At 36.5% G+C, this 19,967-nt stretch overlaps 1 protein-coding gene and 1 long non-coding RNA gene across 18 annotated transcripts in view; one reads left to right on the top strand and one right to left on the bottom strand.

Annotated features, from left to right (window-relative positions):
* The window catches only part of LOC110349013 (uncharacterized), a 98,219-nt gene extending 84,137 nt beyond the window's left edge, over positions 1–14,082 (bottom strand). Inside the window, exons 1-5 of one of the 5 annotated variants that reach the window (XR_015443691.1) lie at positions 13,687–14,082; positions 10,315–10,436; positions 7,311–7,504; positions 6,867–7,052; positions 1,787–1,903 (exon numbers count right to left, since the gene is read on the bottom strand). This is a non-coding gene — a long non-coding RNA (uncharacterized LOC110349013). Of the gene's footprint in view, positions 1–1,786; positions 1,904–6,866; positions 7,053–7,310; positions 7,505–10,314 lie in introns of all 5 variants that reach the window. The other 4 variants (XR_015443692.1, XR_015443690.1, XR_015443694.1 and 1 more) reach the window with 4 other exon arrangements.
* Positions 1–19,967, top strand: part of Pcdh9 (protocadherin 9) — a 918,070-nt gene that overhangs the window by 400,285 nt on the left and 497,818 nt on the right. The window lies entirely within an intron of this gene.

Raw genomic sequence — 19,967 nt, 5'->3', positions numbered from 1 at the left:
AGAGTCATATTGGTGCAAAGGAATGGACTTATAATATTTGAATTTTTCACTCTGAAAATGTTCTTTTGCTCCATAAGGACAGAAATTTTGGTAGCAATTTGATTAAATTTAAATGTTTGTGAACTCATTCTCAGCCTTTCAAATAGCATAAGTTGTGTACAACTCATTTCTATCACTGATCATCTGCTACCCAGGATTTTCTACACAACAAAAAGAATTTCTTGAAAATGCAAATTAATGAAAATGATTTCTTCTATTAGAAATTTTAATCTGATAGCCAATGCCCATATGCTCATAAAGTCCTACTTTGCAAACATTGTTTGATATTACTTTCCCTGCTCAGTTGTGATTTCTTTTCTTCATAAAATCATTAAGCTGATCCCCAACTATAGATATAAAGGAGGTACATAAAATTCACTATTTATTCACTCCTTCACCTATTTCAATGTTATCTATGAATCAATCCAAAATAATCTTCTTGATGTCATAAGGGAAACAATGATAATAGAGTGCCTACCCCTTAATGTTACACATCTAAACAGGAAACAGACACTCAGTAAGTAAAGGAAAAAGTAAACTGTGATATGGACCATGTGAGAGACACAGAGTATGTGAGCAGTTCAGTTTCCTCCTTAGGAGGGGAAGGAAGGAAGGAAGGAAGGAAGGAAGGAAGGAAGGAAGGAAGGAAGGAAGGGACTGTGGGAGGGAGGAAAGAAGGGAGGGAGGAAGGGTGGGCATGTCTTCTAATTAAGAATTGGAGAAAGACTAGGACAAGAGAAACATTTGGTAATCATCTTGTTTGAGTTGGTGGTTAAAAGTCTCTGAGTTGATATTTACTGCTATTTTTAACATTCCCATCATAGAAAAAATAAATTTTTTATTATTTGTGAAAGGTATTTAAACATTATAACTTAAGATTTATTTAGCCCATATACAGAAAACTGCACAGAGAGGTGGAAAACTGGGCAATCATTGTTAAATATACATTTATGAATAGTGTATACTCTCTTATACAAATATATACATGCATGCAAAAAATATTTCTGTAGTATATTCAGATTATACATAGATTTAATTTTGGACGCATCTGAAATTTGTTAATAATGATAATATTAATTAGTAATTTATTATTATTAAAGGCAAAATTTAGGGAAAAATGATACTAGAGAGTTAAAGTGTTTAAGTTTCTACAAAGCCTTACAGATATTTTGTTGATCCCAAGGGTATTCTAATCCATTTCAGCTATTATCTTTAGATATGTAAAACCCAATCTATATAGGATTTTATATGTCATAAGTTTATATTAAGTTACAATTTTGTTTAAAATAACAAGACAATAAGGCTTTTACTTATAATTTTTAAGGGAAAATTATTTTATATCTGAATTTGGATTTTTTTTCCTTTCTTCTAGCTGTGCTTCCTTAATGTATTATTATTGTATCACAGAGATTTTTTTCAATAATTAATAAATTACTATCATTCTTTAATTCTGAAAGAATTAAATTGAGGAGGACACCTAAAATATAACATATAGCTTTGTGAGAAAACAAGAAATACATTTGAAATATTTTCCCATAACTCTGAGTGCCCTGGGAAGTAAAATATAAGGAAATATGTGGATCTTTTAACCTATATTATTCTGCTGAAGATTTTGTACTAGTTACTTGCCAAGTATCTAACCCTTTTAACAATGTTTTCCCAGATGCCCAAGGTCATATTCTCATTCTGAGGTAAAAACCCATAGTTAAAAATCCCCCCCCCACAGCATACTAATATGATGACTCACGTTGTAAATCTGAAGTTGAAGTCAGCAACTTCTCATGACAACAATAGATTTGGACACATCTTAATAAGCAGGCTCATTTCTCAGTCTCAGTTTCAATTTGGTACTTCAGATGAAGTTCTATTTATGAAAATGAAATAGAGGTTAACTGAAGATTATGCTGCTCTGCTGTCTAAATTTCCTTAGCTTTGCTCTGACACCATTGTGACACTCAGGTTTCATTTCTGTTTTTGTATGGCTTCTATCTTCTGGTCTCTGAGATCATTTCCTCACACCAGCTGACAAGCACAAGTAGGGAACAAGAATTAAGATGCTTGTCACAGCTTTCTCTCATTTTGGAATTCCCTTGTGGAACCTCAAAATAGAAGATAAGCAAAACAATGCTTGCTTAATGCAATTTAATTCCTAGGAAAGATTGATGTCCAAAATCTATGCGTCACACTTTTTATCACTTTAAAGAGCTGTTTGGCTTGAAACAAAAAGAGGTCATAGATGTATTTTAAAAATGGAAGACTCAGCACATCAGCCAATAGAAAATAATAGTACACATTTTGGGTCAACAACCTAACATGCACTGATTAAGACAAAAAGGGATACTATGGCCCAAGAACTAATGCCCTCTTTTGTAGAGGGTATCTATCCATAGAGAGCCTGAGTGTGTATAATTTGTTTTCCTCTTCAGCTTCTTAGAGTCTTATCTGTAGCCAACCATGGTATAACAGAGGACCTTATTTAGTTAATAGCTGAAGCCTTTTCTATTTTAAATATTTTCTATTAATGTTTTTACTTTGGTACTTGTGACCCAGGCACAAAATTTGTGATACATATAATTTAAAAAGTCAAAACTTACCAAAATTTAAATAATGTCTAGCTCTAAAATATGTATGTATGCTAATCAGCTTCATTTCATTCTCACCTTTCTTTCCAGATCTCCCCAAATTTTTACAAAGCTGCTCACGCAATTGTGAAAAATAATAAACTGTTTAACTGTTTAAGCTATCTTGAGTTGAATTATGTATTTATTGGATATGAATAAGTTGAAAAGCTATAATTTAGATATCTGAAATTCAAAGAAGTAACCTAGCAATCCTACTGTATGAATATGTACAATAAGGGTACCAGGGTCCCCACCGGATCATGCCTCATTACTTAATCTCTTGATCTTTTTTCATAACATGAATACAAATAATGCTTTCAATTATCAGTATTATAATTACTTACAAATATACGTATGTTAATATGGTGTTCATTGTTTATGTTATATTCAATTAGAATATATTTATTACTTTACAAACTCTGGGATGTTGTCTATTCCTAAAAATAAATTTAGTGTGACCTCATTTTTAAGCATTCAGTAATGAAGGAAACTTAATGACCACTGACAAACCAACCACGTTGCTTTTTCTGAAGTACCCTCTAGCTTTTTCAAATCAAGTCAGGCTGGGAGGAATCATGAAGTTGTGAGCTCTGTTTGATCAGCCACTGTTCATTTCCCTTCACATACACAGCCTTATCTCTATTGTTAAAATTTCATTCTAAGTGTATGCTGTTAGTCATTAAAGACCAAAGTTTGTGTTGTATATTTGTCTCTGGCTGCAAGATTTTTCTGGCTTTATTTACAGTAAGGTTTTATTAATGTTTTTGTAATATTTAGAACTTCGCTAGGTGAATTTGTCCTTTTGTTTTGCTTTCCTCTCAACAAACTGAAAACCAAAGGTAATAAAAAGTTGGAACAATTACCCCTTTCTTTTATATAATTTTTATATGTGTTAGCCTCAGGGTTGAAAGCAAATAAGCTATGTTTGAGTATAAACTTAAGATTTTTGAATAACAATTTGATAAGTTAAAAATAAAAACTTGTGATTTTAAAATAAATTAAAGAACCCACGTTGTAGAACAAAATCTACACTTTTTTCAACATCCCCCAAAGAATAACTTTTTTTTTCACTACTTGTTTTACAGCCAGGCTACAGTATAACTTACATACCATAAAATTCATCCTCTTAGTATACATTTTTTGTGTGTTTGATAAAAAGATACTACCACTAAAATCAAGCTATGAAAAATTTCCATGATCCCCTAAAATTCCCTGCTGCCCTTTTATAGTTAACTCTTCACCCAATCCCAGTCTGTCCCATGGGAACCACAGATCTATGCCTGACCCCAAAATTTTGCCTTTCCAAATATCATCATAAAGAGAATTTTATAGCATATAATCTTTTGACTTCAGCTTTTATTTTCTGCAACTTTTAATAATTCCATTATCAATTATTTTACATGGCTGCTTATAACATCTAATAGAGACAAGCATCATTATTGAATGTGGGTGTGGGAAAAGGTATACCTTTGATGTTACATTTATGTAGGATAGAGGAATATAGGTTTTCCACCTTTAATAATTATTATACTGGCATAGAACCTACTACAAAATTTAAGGGACAATCACAGTCTACATAGTGTTTAATAAGTTGTTAGGTTTTTTTCTTAAATTCTTTTATTGGTAAATTGTAGGTACATGACACATTTACATTTCTCATTGGGAACTTGTACCTTTACATTATGCATCTTGGTACTTATTTTTTCCCCATTCCTAGCCCTCCCTTCACCCCCTCCACCCTTCCCTATTTACAAAGACTTTATTTCCATTTTTTCCTTTTCTCATCATTTTTCATTTCCCTTCTTTCCTTTCCCCTGCCCCTCTGTTTAAGTGTTTATTTTAAAAAAATGCTTTTGTTGGGGCTGGGGATTTAGCTCAGTGGTTCCCCTCCCTGCCTCACATGCACAAGGATCCAAGTTCAATCCCTGGTACCAAAAAAAAACAAAAAATGCTTTTGTTGTTGTATCTTCTCACTCCCTGATATTGTCATTACTTTTTCTTAATATAACATGTTAATATTCACTAAGCCACATAAATGTTTTATGGACATTCAAATTAATTTAACTTTGTTCCACTGTTCTAAAATATGGTGTACTACCTCACAGACTTTTTAATAAGAACGCTTTTCTTGGATGATTTATGATATGCAGTATTGTTTATAGGTGCCAATGGTTTTACATTGAAAAGTCATATAAGTAACACAATTAGGGTAATATACATATTAATAGGAGTCTATGTACTTTTTAAAATTTATATAATTATTGGTACATTTTAGGTATACAATATATATATATATATATATATATATATATATATATATTGGTACTGGGGATCAAATTTGGGTCCTTGCACTTGTGCAGAAGGCAGCGAAACCACTGAGCTAAATACTCAGCCTGGTATACAATACATTTACATTTATCATTGGGTGTTTGTACCTGAACATGATGTATCTTAGTTCTTATTTTTTCCCCCCATTACCTGTGCACCCTTCACCCCCTCCACCCATCCCTATTTACATAGACTTTGTTTCCATTTTTTTTTTCTTTCTCATAATTTTTCCTTTCCCTTCTTCCCTTTCCCCTTCCCCTCCCACCACCCCTACACCATTGGACCTATTCCTATTTTAAATTATCAATTATTCATTTTAATCATTTTCATCCTTATTTACACTTTCAGTTCCTCACACTAGAGAAACTATTCCATATTTACATATGTGTGTCCTATTTATTTCACTTAAGAGCATGGCCTCAATATGCATCCATTTAGCTATAAATGTCTCTAGTTTCTCATTCTTTATGGCTGAGTACTACTCCATTTTATTAAAAAAACACATCTTCTTTATCCAGTCTCCAGTTGATGGGCACTTTGGTTGTTTCCAAGCTTTAGCTATTACAAACTGTGCCTCTATAAACATAGGTGCACATATATAGCTGTGGTATGATTCTTTTAATTCTTTGGGGAAGATGCCCAGTAGGGGAATAGCTGGGTCAAATGAGACCGGTAGTCCTAGTTCTTTGAGGTATCTCCATACTGATTTCCATAGTGGTTGCACCAGTCTGCACTCCCACCAACAATGGAGAAGGGTTCCTTTCTCTCCACACCCCCACCAGCATTTGTTATTGGTTGATTTCTTGATAGCAGCCATTCTTTCTGGGGTGAAGTGGAATCTCAGTGTTGTCTTCATCTGCGTCTCTCAAATGACCAGTGAAATTCAGAATAAAGTTAGAATTTTGTTTTGCTGTCACAAATGCTATTATCATGAGAAATTTTTATGAGTTTCATTTCAGTAATGCTATCATTTTTTGCTGTTCTGAATTGGTTACATCCATGAAATTCCAAACTTATTTTGACTTAGGATAATATGAGCTATCATTCCAAACTACTGAAGTCCCAAACTGTTTCTTGATTTAATTTCTTTGTGAGCTTACTGATTTTAACTTGTGCCTTTATTTATCATCACATTATCCATATCAATTAGCATTTTCATTTTTTAAACTTAGTATTATGTCTTCTTTTGTCTGCCAGAATTTTTCTCAAATATTAATTAAAATGTCAATTTGAATTTTGGATAGAATTATTATAAAAAATATAAAAGAATAATAAATTGCTTTTGTTGTCCTTGCAAAAGGCTTATCTTTTGTTTGTCATAGTATGGCTTTAAGTATCCCATGGGAATTGGGAGTGTAAAGGGCTACTGCTCGAATTGTCCCTGAATATTCCTTTTCCATGAGTCTTTATTCATTAGTTCAAGTTTAAAGCAACTCCACTGCTTAAAATAGAACATTGTCCAAATATTAACTCCTGATTCCCTTTCAACTAGCTGTCATAATCAGCATGCAAATTTAGCCATCTCTCATGAATGGTGCACAATAACCTGGATGATACAGGCTGTTGGATGATTTTCTTCTTCACTCTACAGCCTCTCGTCATTAGCATACTCTATGGACTCCACCTTAAACATGTATTTCCCTGTCTTCAACCACCACAACTATCTGGATCTGATTCACTGAAATCTGTTGTTTACAATATTAACAGGAGCTTCTAACGGCCTTTACCTTTACTATTATCTTTCTACAGTGCCTCAAATGTTCCAGTCACTACTGCCTTTCTGAAGTCATTTTCTGTTGTTTTTCCATGAATTCGTTACCAATTACTGCTGTTAACTAATTACCACAAATATCTTGCCTTAAAACAACACAAAGTTACCTTATATCTCTAGAGGCTAGAAGTCCAAAACCAGATCAGATGGTCAGCAAGGCTTTTTTTCCAACAGGCTTCACAGCAGAATCTGTTTGCCTTTTCCTGCTTCCCAAATCCTTAGCTGGTGACTCCTTATCTGTGTCACACCATCCTCTTACTTCCTGTTTCCTACAGCCAAATGTCCTTCTGCCTCTATGTTATAAATACACATGCAAGTACAGATAAGTTTTATTTATATGATCCAAGATAAATCCCTTATTTCACCATTCTTAACCACATCTGGAAAATTTCCTTTTGTCATATAAGGCAGCATTCACACACTGGGGATGAGGACCTGGATATTTTAGCAGGTTTTTGTTTGTTTGTTTTTAACTCACTACACCTTTTGAATTTCTCTGCTGAAACCAAAGCTGATATCTTTAACAAATGTAGCTTTTTACATATTCTTACCTGTTTTTTGTTTCTTGTTCCCTTTACTTAAAATATGACTTCTCATTATTTTTCTTCTCAAAAGCCATTTCCTCAAAGAGATCTCAAATTGTGTGTTTTAAAAATCTTTTACTCTTCCCACTCACTCTAGTCTTGTCTGTATTCTTCCCTGCTGTCTTATTTTTCCCAGATCTCTGAGACACAATACCTAACACCTGAAATTAAAAGGAGGAGAAGTTTCTTTTGACTCACAAATCCAGTCCATGTTCAACAGAAACAGGATATCTGAGAAGCATGATAGAGAAAAAGGAGTTCAATTCATGCCAGTCAGGAAGTAAAGAGAGAAAGGAGAGCCTGGGAGGGAGCCATGTCCTTCCAGGTAATGCCACAACTCAGTGATCTTCCTCTGACCAGGCCCCACCTTATGACAACAACTCACTTATGAATTCATCAATTCATTAATGCACTGGTGAATATAGTAGCTCCATGATCCAATAATCTTCCAAATACGTGAAAGGAGACACTTCAGATCTAAGCCATAACAGTATCCTATATAACTGATTATTTCTTTATTTTACTGTCTAGTGCCTCCAGTAGCATAAAGGGTGGGTCTTTATCTTTGTCATTGGCACAATACTTGGATTTTCAGTGTTTGCAAGAACACGGTAATCGCTTAAATTTATATTGAAGAAACTAATATATAATTCCAATTCTACAGACAAGAAAACCGATTTACACGTGTTAAGTAAATTGTTTAAGGTCGCAGAACTGGGCTATTTTTCAGATTTGTCTAAACTCAGAGTCTACATATTTTACTTTTTTCTATGGAATTGAACTTTAACAAAGGCTTTTATTACTATGAAATGGCATAAACTACAAGACGAACCGCAACCACAGAAGACATTGTTTGCAAATATTCAGGGAATCCTACAAAGTATTGTGCTTGCAAATGGTACTGAAACTTTTTCCTGTCTTTCCTGACCTCATACCCTTTTTAGAGTCCATTCCATGACCTGAAGTAAATCCAAACTTGGACAGAGATTTATGTAATCCTAGAATGTGTTATACAATATGATCTTTAATATACAAACTATCTTACTATCATGCTACAAATGCTAATGGAATGTTAAACCCTATTATCCTCTAGGTAGTTTTAATGAAATATTAGGGAGTCTCTATGTTTTAATTTTTTAAAACAGTAATTTTATACAAAACATGATTTCTTTTTCTTTATTATTTTTTAAATAAATATTAATGTTTCTGTTGTACCAAGCGAGCCAGTAAATCACCAAACACTGGGACATACAACAAAGTTAAAACTGAAAGGAGTTTATTCACACACGTGCACTCCACTCCCTAAGCGAAGTGAAGCCCTGAGTCCAGGAACAGCACAGTTTATATAGGGTGTTATAACAGCATAGCTTTTGTAGGTGTTATTTTAAGAAGAGAAGTTCAAGGGTAGATTAACATGTTTTTGACTAGTTGCAAAAGTAGTTTTTTACAACTCAGCTATCTTGCTGTCTTATCAGGTTGGGGCAATTTACAGTAAAGGGAGGCACCAGGCACTATCTCTTTCTGAGAAGGGATGAAGCAAGTTTACAGAAGCAGAACAAGCAGTTACAAAAACATCTATTTTATAAGGGGAGGGGCATGAGAGGGCATTTCTTGGGTTTATCCTGGTCTCACAATCCCCACTGGTTTTTGTACAGAATCAAACCTTTGATTCATCATCTCATCTCTACATCTCATTTTTACATAATCTCCTTTTTTTTTTGAAGCAATGGTTTATACAACTGGCTTAACAAAATGATTTTTACATTGTCTATTTGTTTGGACACATACCTAGTTATAACCTTTAGCATGTAGCAACATGATAATAAGCACACAATCACAACTATGACTACAAGAAAAAGCTGTTTTAACCATTGTATGTCAGGCAACCACTGGATTAACCAGCGGAACAAATCCCATCCTAAGTTTTTATTATGTACTTTTTCTGCCAACTTTTTAAAATTGTTTTATTTTTTTTTTGTATCCCTGGGCTGTTGTCGGTCGTATTAAAACAACACATATTTTTTACTTTTTTACATCTTTGATAATGGAGTAGGAGCAAGTAATCCTACCCTGTTGTCTAGTATGGCTTGTCAGTGTTCTTGTAATTTTTGATTAATTAATGCCAATGCAGATGAGGTAGTATTTAAACCTTTGACCACCTTACATGTCAATTTTCATACCACCTTTTCAGCATGAACCCCTACAGAAGGCAGAGCAACCACAGATGCTATCATAGATATTACTTCAGTATCTGTTAAAAGACCTACATCATCATCACATCCTGGTTTAGGATAGGGTGACCATCATTTAACTCTGTTGGGCACTATCAAATCAGTTCAGTCGGGCAATATTTTGGCCAATCAACTCAAGCAGCACTGGGCCTCAGACAAGTAGGCGGGGATATAATTAAACTTTTTTTTTTTTACATGTATAAAACCATCCTAATGGTAAGGGTATATAACCCTCACCGTATATGATCTCTTGTTTTTTATAACAAGTAAATTTTTTTGATCTTTTTAACTTTAGACATCTTGTAGTACAGTTTTTATATAAAGCACATTGTGTATGATTTAACAGAATCACCTGAGGTGTATATAACTTAATAGCATTTTTTGGTTTAAAATAAGAGGGGGTTTCCCAATTGTAACTATCTTTATATGTAAGATTTTTTTCTGAGATGTCTTTAAACAGGGTATAAGGCAGTCTCAGACTTAAAGGAGTACACACCGGGATGAGACAACTTCCTAATATATAATGGAAATTTATATCTATATTTAAACAGAACTTAGACAGATTAAGTGATTTGTGTCACTGAATCCAAACATTACCAACAAAGTCTAATTGTCTTTGGGTTAATATTGTCAATGTTTCAGAAAATAATGACTTCAAAATAATAATCATAACAAATGTTGAATTACAGGTCAATACAGCAAACATCATTTGTCCCTTTTTAGTCTTAGCTTTTTGTCACCTGGTTGACTGATGATCTTCCATTTGTCCCCTGGGGTGTATTCAGGAGCAGTTTTCAGGTTGAGGGGCTGGCCTTGCCTCCCGAACTCAATTTTGCAGCTCCTGTTGGATTACCTGGAGGGTCTTTAAATAATTTAACAAAGTATGATTTTTACATTCTGATATATTTTTTTAATTTACCCTGGGCAATAAAGGAGGTGGTCTCCTGAACATGATTTCATAAGGAGTTACCTTTTCTATATAAGGAGTGCACCTAGCCTGCAAGAGGGCCAGTGGGAGGAGATCTGGCCAGTTTTTTCCAGTTTTTAAAACAAACTTAGTTAATGTCTCTTTAACATATGATTTATCTTTTTTACTTGCCTGAACTTTGTGGCCGATAGGCACAATGAAGCTGTCAATCAATGTTAAGGGCCTTGGCCACCAATTGGGATATCTTGGCTGTGAAGACCGGGCCATTGTCAGACCCTAGAGTATGGGGGAGGCCAAATTCGGGGGATTAGCTCCTGTAATAACTTTTTACTAACTATTATAGCTGTCTCTCCTTTAGTCGGGAAAGCTTTTACCCATCCAGAGTAAGTATCTACCCAAACTAACAGGTACCTATATCCGAGGCTAGGGTTAACTTCAGTAAAATCCAATTTCCAAAATTCCCTGGATGTTTACCTCGGCATCAGGTTCCCTCGCCTCTGAGCATTGTCTTGGCACTTACCTGGGCATATGTCTGGCACCGAGCGCAAACATCCTGGACCATGGAAGCCAGCTTAGGAGTTGAGAACCTGGAACTTATCAATTGCCTGAGTTTTTTTTCTCCCAGGTGAGTAAACTGGTGTGTCTGTTAAGTTAGCTGTCGACCAAGAGCTTGAGGCAAGCAGACTAGGCCATCAGGATGGCTCCACCATCCATTTTTATCTTGTACAGCCCCTACCTGGGTGTATTTTTTTTTTCTTTCTGATGAATAGTGTGGCATAGCTGGCAGCTCAGGAAAAGCTTTAAGGGGCAGGGTGGGGGCCATCCCCACTGGTTTTCTGGCAGCCAATTTAGCAGCTAGATCAACCTTTTGATTTTCTATGGCCTCCAGTGTGTCAGGCCTCTGATGACCATTGTAGTGTATTATAGCCACTGATTTAGGTTTCCATACTGTTTTTAGCAGAGCTAAAATCTCATGTTTGTTTTTGATGTCTTTCCCTCCTAACGTGAGCAGGCCCCATTGTTTATATATCGCTCCATGAACATGTATAGTTGCAAAGGCATATCAACTACCCATGTAGATGTTGACAACCTTCCCTTCACCCAGGTTTAAGGCCTGAGTAAGAGTCATCAGCTCTGTTCATTGGGCTGAAGTTTCAGATCCCAGAGCAGCAGCCCACCTTGTCACTCCCTGGCCATCCAACATGGCCACTCCCAAATACCTGACCTCTTGTTAGATGAACCTGTTTATATCCATGAAAAATGTCTCCTCAGGGTCTTTTAGGGGCACATCCCCCAAATCAGGTCTGGTCATCGAGGTTATGTCCTGGAGGGTCTCCTGGCAGTCAGGTAGTGGGGTCATCAGGTCTGAGGCAGGCAGCAGGGTTGCAGGGTTTAAGGTAGTGGCTTCTGTCCCTCTTTTTTCTTTCTTTCGAGGGGGCACTCATTTCTCCAATGTCCAGTCTGTTTGTAATAGGCACATTGGTCCTTTCAGAGCTTAGGCCATGGGGGTCTCTCCAGCTTAGGTCTCCCAGTCTGTTTACTTGTCTCATAGTTTTTGAGAGTAGCAATAGTAACTTTTTTAACTACTTGGAGATTGTCTCTTCTGGGGAGTCCCAGTTGTCAAAAACCTTTTGTGCTATACTCAGGAGCTTGGACCTGTTTTTTCCCTCAAAACCCTTCCAATCTCTGAAGTTTTTTTCTAGTATCTGGGGCTGATTGTGACACAAAAGCCAGATTCACCGTGGCTGCATTTTCTGGAGCATCAGGATTAATGGGTGTATAGACCCGATACACCTCTAGGAGGTGCTCCAGGAAAGCTGTGGGGACTCAGTTTTATTCTGTTTTACCTCACTCACCTTAGTCAGATTAGTTGGCTTCCTAGCTGCTTGGCAGAGTCCCTGTAAAAGGCACTGGCGGTAACTGGCCAAATCTCTCCTACCTGCGTCAGTGTTGGGCTCCCAATCCGGTTGGTGGGTTGGCACCTTGGCCTCTGTTCTCTGCAGATAAGCCAGAGTGCTGGGACCAAGGTCTGGGTTTAGTTTTAGGGCTGCCTTAACAGCCTCTTGGAAAATCCGGCCCCTCTAGTGAAGAGGGTGTAGAGCAGCTGTTGGCAGTCGTCCCTGGTGGGCTGATGAGTATGGAAAACAGACTCTAGAAGATTAATTAAAGCCTGGGGTTTTTCTGAAAAAGGAGGAACTTGATTTTTTTCAATTATAAAGGTCACTAGTAGTAAAGGGAACTTATACAAATCCACCACCTGGCTCAACCTGTTTTAAAGGAAGGACTGTGGACATTACCTGACTAGTTGTCCCTTGTGACTCAAGTTTGTCCTGATTGGGTATGAGGGGGAGACAGGGGGCCAGGTGGGCAGGGAGGCAGAGTGATTAGTGGGGGGTGGAAGCAGAAGGAGAGTCAGGATCTTTTTCAGGTTTTTCATCCTTGGCCTGATATGGGGGTGGATGAGGTTGGAAGTCGTCCTTGTCCCACGGAGCCTGGAAAACCCTACATTTTGAAAGGGTTTAGTGTCAAAAACGTCTCTTGAGTCTGGGGAAGTCTGTCATTGGAGGAAATGATGATGGACCTTATCTTTACTAAACCTAGATGACCTAATTCCCGGACAGGCAAGGAAAGAGGGGTCTTTTACCAGGTCCATTTACATATCAATATAAGGGAACTGATCAGGGTGACAGGGACCTCCCTTTCCTGTAACCCAATTCCAAACCTGTTGGGTAGTCTGAATGCTAAAACTTCCCACACTTGGCCATCCCACCCCAAACAATGGCCACTCTGATTGGCACAGGGTCCGGAGTTTTCCTTTTGAGAATTTGATTCCATATTCTTCGGTTTTCTGTGGGGTATAAATTTGTGAGAAATATTGTAAAACACACTTAAGGGGGGTTGATGGGGTAGACAATTCAGATCCCATGGCTCACTGTAGAACAAAACTGAAAGGAAAAGGCACACAGGGCAAGCTGACAGACAACAGACAACAGATACACAGAAATTTAGACAAACTATACCCACAAATATTTAGACAGACAAACCAGACCCCGGGGTAAACTGACCAGAAGGCTTCCCATCGTCACAATGAAGCCCCGAGTGGGAGAATTACTGTCACATCCGACTTCCCTTTCACCCTGTTTTGGATGCACTGACTGACAACTGAGAATCATAAGATTCTTACCTGACCTCCAGAGGTTTTCCAGATAAACTCCTCTCAGTATGGCTGGAATGACCCAAATCCTCCACTGGAGATCCGAGCCCCCAGGGCCCTGATCAGATGGTCAGGGTGGCCTCCCCAGGACTCAGGCCACTGCAGCCTGAGACAGGGGCTGTCCACTGGTCAGAAGTTACTGAGTGATGGTGATATCTCACTGGGGCCTCCAAGAATGCTGTACCAAGCAAGCCGGTAAATCACCAAACACTGGGACAAACAACAAAGTTAAAGCTGAAAGTTTTTTCACGCACTTGGACTCCACTCTCTAAGTGAAGTGAAGCCCTGAGTCCAGGAATAGCACAGTTTATATAGGATGTTATAACAGCATAGCTTTTGTAGGTGTTATTTTAAGAAGAGAAGTTCAAGGATAGATTAACATGTTTTTGACTAGTTGCAAAAGTAGTTTTTTACAACTCAGCTATTTTGCTGTCTTATCAGGTTGGGGCAATTTACAGTAAAGGGAGGCACCAGGCACTATCTCTTTCTGAGAAGGGATGAAGCAAGTTTACAGAAGCAGAACAAGCAGTTACAAAAACATCTATTTTATAAGGGGAGGGGCATGAGGGGGCATTTCTTGGGTTTATCCTGGTCTCACAGTTTCACCAAATGACTAATGTGTAAAAACATGAAATTCTCCTTTTTTTGAAAATAAACGTGAATTTTCTGCTTTAGTGCCATGTAGTTTGTGATTTCTTTTGGCAACATGTACTGTATCAAGCTGCTTGTCTATCAGCCAAATTCTCAAATCACTGCATTCATGTGGAGTACTAGCTTGAATATGTAAGAAAATGAGGATTTCATCATGCTGATTTTGTTTTGAAAGAGTACTTCTTTTATCAATTTCTTGGCAGTTTTGATTTGGCAAAACAAACTTGTATTATGCTTTATAAAAAGATGTGTGACACTGTACTTTAGCATTAATTAGAGTTCAGACAATAAAATATAAATCCAATACTAAACATCACCCCAGTAGGTTAAGGAAAGCATACACTTTTTCAAAAGAAACAATATTTGACTTGTTTTATGTGGTCACTCAGCAGTAGTCTAAGTCAAAAGAGAACAATCTGAAACCATTTTCTCTTTCACATTATTAGAAAATCTAGCACATTTCTATTCACTTCACATTAAAGAATAGTATACCCATGTTCTTACCAATATAAATATGTTGAACACGTGAAATATTTTATTCTTTTTTAAAATAATTTTTTACTAATTTTATTGTTACATTTAAGGTATACAATATAATGAGATTCTTCATTGGAAATTTGCACCTTTACATAATCCATCTTGGTTCTTAATTTTTCCCCATTGCCCTGCCCTCCCTTCAACACTTCCACCCCTCCCTATCTAAAAAAGACTCTGTTTCCATTTCTCTTTTTCTCATATTAATTCCATTCCCTTCTTTCTTTTCCCCTATCCTCCAATTTCCCCTTCCCCTTTGCCACTTTTCTTCCTATTTCACCATGTCTATTATAACATTTAGTCCTTATTTACACTTTCAGTATCTCACACTAGAGAAACTATTTGGTATTTATGCATGTGTGTCCTATTTATTTTACTTAAGAGTATTGCCCCAATATACATCCATTTAGCTATAAATGTCGCTAGTTTTTCATTCTTTATGGCTGAGTAATACTCCCTTTTATTAAAAAAAACCCTACAATTTCTTTATCCAGTCTCCAGTTGATGGGCAATTGATTTGCTTCTGAGTTTTAGCTATCACAAATTGTGCTGCTATGAGGATGAGTGCACATATATCACTGTGATATGATTCTTTTAATTCTTTGGGGAAGATACCCAGCAGGGGAATAGCTGGGTCAAATGGGACTTCCAGTCCTAGTTCTTTGAGGTATCTCCATACTGATTTTCACAGTGGTTGCACCAGGCTACACTACCACGAGCAGTGGAGTAGGGTTCCTCTTTCACCGTTTGGTTTTCACCAAAACCCCACCAGCATTTGTTATTGGTTAATTTCATGATAGCAGCCATTCTTTCTGGGGTGAGGTGGAATCTCAGTGTTGTTTCCATTTGCATCTCTCAAATGACTAGTGATGTTGAACATTTCTTCATATATTTATTTGCTATTTCTACTTCTTTGTCTGCAAATGTCTCTTCATTACAGATGCCCACTTTTGGATTGGGTCTTTCAATTTGGAAGGTCTGATGTTTTTTCAGTTCTTTATATATTCTAGATAGTAGACCTTTGTCTGACGGACAGCTGCTAAAATATTTTTCCCACATTGTGGTTTGTCTCTTCACATTTTTTGATGGTTTATCTTGCTGTGCAGAAGCTTTTTAGTAAGAAGAGATCCCACTTGTTGATTGTTTGTGCTAGCTCACTGGCAACTGAGGATTTGTTCATAAAATCTTTTCCTATGCGAATGTCTTCAAGAGTTCTTCCTAACCTCTCTTCCAGCCATTTTACTGTTTCTGTTTTAATATTTAGATGTTTAATGCATTTCGATTTTAGTTTAGTGCAAGGTAAGAGATATAGGTCTAGGTTATTCTTTGGCAAGTTGAAACACAATTTTTCCCACACCATTTATTTAAGAGGCTGTCTTTCCTCCAGTGAGAGTGTTTGGCTCCTTTGTTGAAGATGAGGTATGTGAGTTGTCTGGAGTTGTTTCTGCATCTTCAAATCTGTTATAATGGCCCTCGGGTCTGTTTTTTTGCCAGTACCATGCTGTTTTTATCACAGTAGCTTTGTAGTATAGTTTCAAATTGGGGGTTGTGATATGCCCTGCCATAACTCTGTTGCCTAGAATTGCTTTTGCTATTCTAGGTCTCTTCTTGTTCCAAATGAATTTTTTGGATTGTTTTCTCAAGGTCTGTGAATTATGCTGCTGGGATTTCAGTTGGGATTGCATTGAATCTACATAGCAGTTTTGAAAGTATGGCCATTTTCACTATATTTATTGTTCCTACCCAGGAGCAAGGGATGTCTTTCCATTTTCTGATATCCTCTTCAATCTCTTTTTTCAGAGCACTATAGTTTTCAGAGTAGAGGTCTTTGATTTCTTTTGTTAGATTGATTCCTAGGTATTTAAATTTTTTGGATGCTATTGTGAAAGGAATTGACTGCCCCATTTCTCTCTCAGTGAGTCTGTTTTTTGTGTACAAAAAAGCTTTGATTTTTGTGTGTTGACCTTGTATCCAGCTACTCTGCTGAATTTGGTTATTAAGTCTAGAAGACTTTTGGTGGAGTTCTTTGGGTCTTCTATATAGAGTATCATGTCATCTACAAATAATGACAGTTTGACTTCTTCATTTCCTATCTTTATCCCTTTTATTTCTTTCTCTTGTCTAATTGCTGAGGCTAATGTTTCCAAAACTATACTGAACAAGAGTGGTGATAGTGGACATTCTTGTCTTGTTCCTGATTTTAGTGTGAAGGATTTCAGTTTTTGACCATTTAGCACGATATTGGCTGTTGGTTTTTCATAGATGGTTTTTATCAGATTGAGGTACAGTCCATCTATTCCAATTTTTTGTAGGGTTTTAATCATAAATGCATGTTGAATTTTGTCAAATGCTTTTTCTGCATGTATTGAGATGATCATATGATTTTTGTCCTTGCTTCTATTAATATAGTGTATTATATTTATTGATTTGCAAATGTTGAATCATCCCTGCATCCCTGGGATGAATCCCATTTTGTCAGAGTGTATGATCTTCTTGATGATCTTCTGCATTCTATTTGCCAGTATCTTATTGGGGATTTTTGCATCTATGTTCATTAGTGAGATTGGCCTATAGTTCTCCTTTTTGGTTATGTCTTTCTCTGCTTTGGGTTCAAGGTGATGCTTGCTTCCAGGAATGAATTTGGGAGTATTGCTTCCCTTTCAAATTCATTGAAGAATTTAAACAGTAGTGGTGGTAGTTTCTCTCTAAATGTCTTGTAGAATTCAGCAGTGAAAACATAATGACCCGGGCTTTTCTTAGTTGGTTAGTGTTTAATTACATTTTCAATTTCATTGACTGATATTGGGTCATTTAGAATTTTTAGGTCATCCTTGTTCAACTTTGGTAATTCACATGTATCCAGGAACCTGTCTGTTGCTTCAGTATTTTCCATCATATTGCCCTATAGGTTCTCAAGGTAGGTTTTGGTGATCCTCTGGATTTCTGTTGGGTCCATTGTAATTTCACCCTTTTCATTCCTAATTTCATGGATTTGGGGGGGTCTTTTCTTTCCTTTTTTTGATAAGGCTGGCTAAGGGTTTGTCAATTTTGTTTATTCTTTTGAAGAATCAACTCTTTGCTTCATTGATTTTTTGTATTGTTCTCTTAGTCTCCATTGCATTGATTTCTGCCCTGATCTTTATCATTTCCTCCCTTCTATGGGCTTTTGGTTTGTCCTGCTCTTCTTTTTCTAGAAGCTTGATGTTCAGTGTCAGGTTGTATAATTGAGCTCACTCCATTTTCATAATGTATTTACTGCTATGAATTTCCCTTGTAAGACTGCTTTCATTGTGTCACATAGATTCTGATATGTTGTATTGGCATTGCCATTTAGTTTTAAGAATTGTCTGATTTCTTTAATTTCCTCTGTGACCCATCAGTTATTCAGAAGTATGTTGTGCAGTTTCCATGTGTTAATGAAATTCTTGTGGCTTCTTTTGCTATTGATCTCCAATTTCATCACACTATGGTTTGACAATATACAGGTGATAACTTCAATTTGTTTGCCCTTACTTAAACATGTTCTATGAGCAGGTATGTGGACTATTTTAGAGAACAACCCATGCATAGCTGAAAAGAATGTGTGTTCTGATTTTGTTGGGTGGAACACTCTGTAAACATCTGTTAAGTTCATTTATTTAAGAGTTTGATTGAGTTCTAGCATTTCATTGTTTGTTTGGTTTTTTGTCTAGTTGATCTATCTATTTGTGAGAGTGGGGTATTAAGGTCCTCCACTACTATTGTATTAGTGCTTATATGATTTTTCATGTCCATTAGTATTTGTTTTATATAGTTGGGCTCACTAGTGTTTGGTGCATATATATTAAAGATTGTAACCTCTTCCTCTTGGATTGTTCCCTTTACAAGGATATAGTGTCCTTTGTCTCTCTTAATCAGTGTTGGTTTGAAATCCACTTAATCTGCAAAAAAGATAGCTACTCCTGATTTTGGGGGGAGGCGGTTCCTGTCCCATGGAATATTGTTTTCCACCCTTTAATTTTCAGTCTATGAGTTTCTTTTTGAATGAAGTGTGTTTCTTTTATGCGGACAATTCTTGGATCTTGCTTCTTGACCCATTCTGCCAGTCTATTTCTTTTGATTGGTGAATTGAGACCATTAACATGGATGGTTATAATTGATATGTATTGACTTATCTTTGTCATGACTTTTTCTTTCTTTTAGATTGTCCCCCTTTGCTTTTAATTGCTTGTTGTGCCTGATGGATTCATTCTGCAGGTCTTCCTGGGTTGTGATGCTCATTGTCTTTTCCTAGGATATTGTTTAAAATTTTTTGGAGTGATGGTTTGGTATTCATGAAGTTCCTAAGGTGCTCTTTGTAATGAAAGTATCTTATTTCTCCATCAGTTCTGAAAGATAGCTTTGCAGGGTACATTAACCTAGGTTGGAGGTTGTTTTCTTTTAGGGCTTGAAATATGTTGCTCCACACTCTTCTTCCTTGTGAGTGTGTGTTGAGAAGTCTGCTGTGATTCTGATGACCTTTCCTTTGTATGTGATTTGTTTCTTTTCTCTAACTGCTTGTAGAATTTTGTTCTTCTGTTGGGTTTCTGAAATCTTAACTATTATATGCCTATGAGTAGATTTTTTTTGATCGTGGCTATTTGGATTCCTATAGGCCTCACTTATCTGTATGTTGAGTTCTTTTCCCCTATTTGGGAAGTTTTCTCCATTACTTCTGTGAACAGTTTTTTTTTATGTCATCTGCACTCTCTCCTGTTTCTTCCTTGATTCCAGTCACTATGATATTATTCTTCTTTGCATCATCTAGCAGCTGCTGGATTGATTTATCACGGTCCCTTACTATTATTAAGAAATTTTTATTTTCCTTGTCACTAATTGCAATCCTATCTTCTATATCTGAAATTCTAACCTCTCATTGGCTTATTCTGCTGTGTAAATTTTCAATAGAGTTTTCACTCTTCTGGAAATTTGCTTGCATCTGTTTTATGGATTCCATTTGTTTCCTATGTTGGGATTCCATCATATTCCTCAGCTCCTCTATTTTTTTAATCTGTATCCACTCAAGATTTATTAATCATGCCTTGTAC

This window comes from Heterocephalus glaber, unplaced genomic scaffold (assembly GCF_053883595.1).
Source record: "Heterocephalus glaber isolate CG9 unplaced genomic scaffold, H.glaber_assembly_v1.0 deba00001577, whole genome shotgun sequence".
NCBI classification, from domain to species: domain Eukaryota; kingdom Metazoa; phylum Chordata; class Mammalia; order Rodentia; family Bathyergidae; genus Heterocephalus; species Heterocephalus glaber.
Note: the sequence above shows the minus strand (reverse complement) of the source record. Positions and strands in the feature narration are given on the sequence as shown.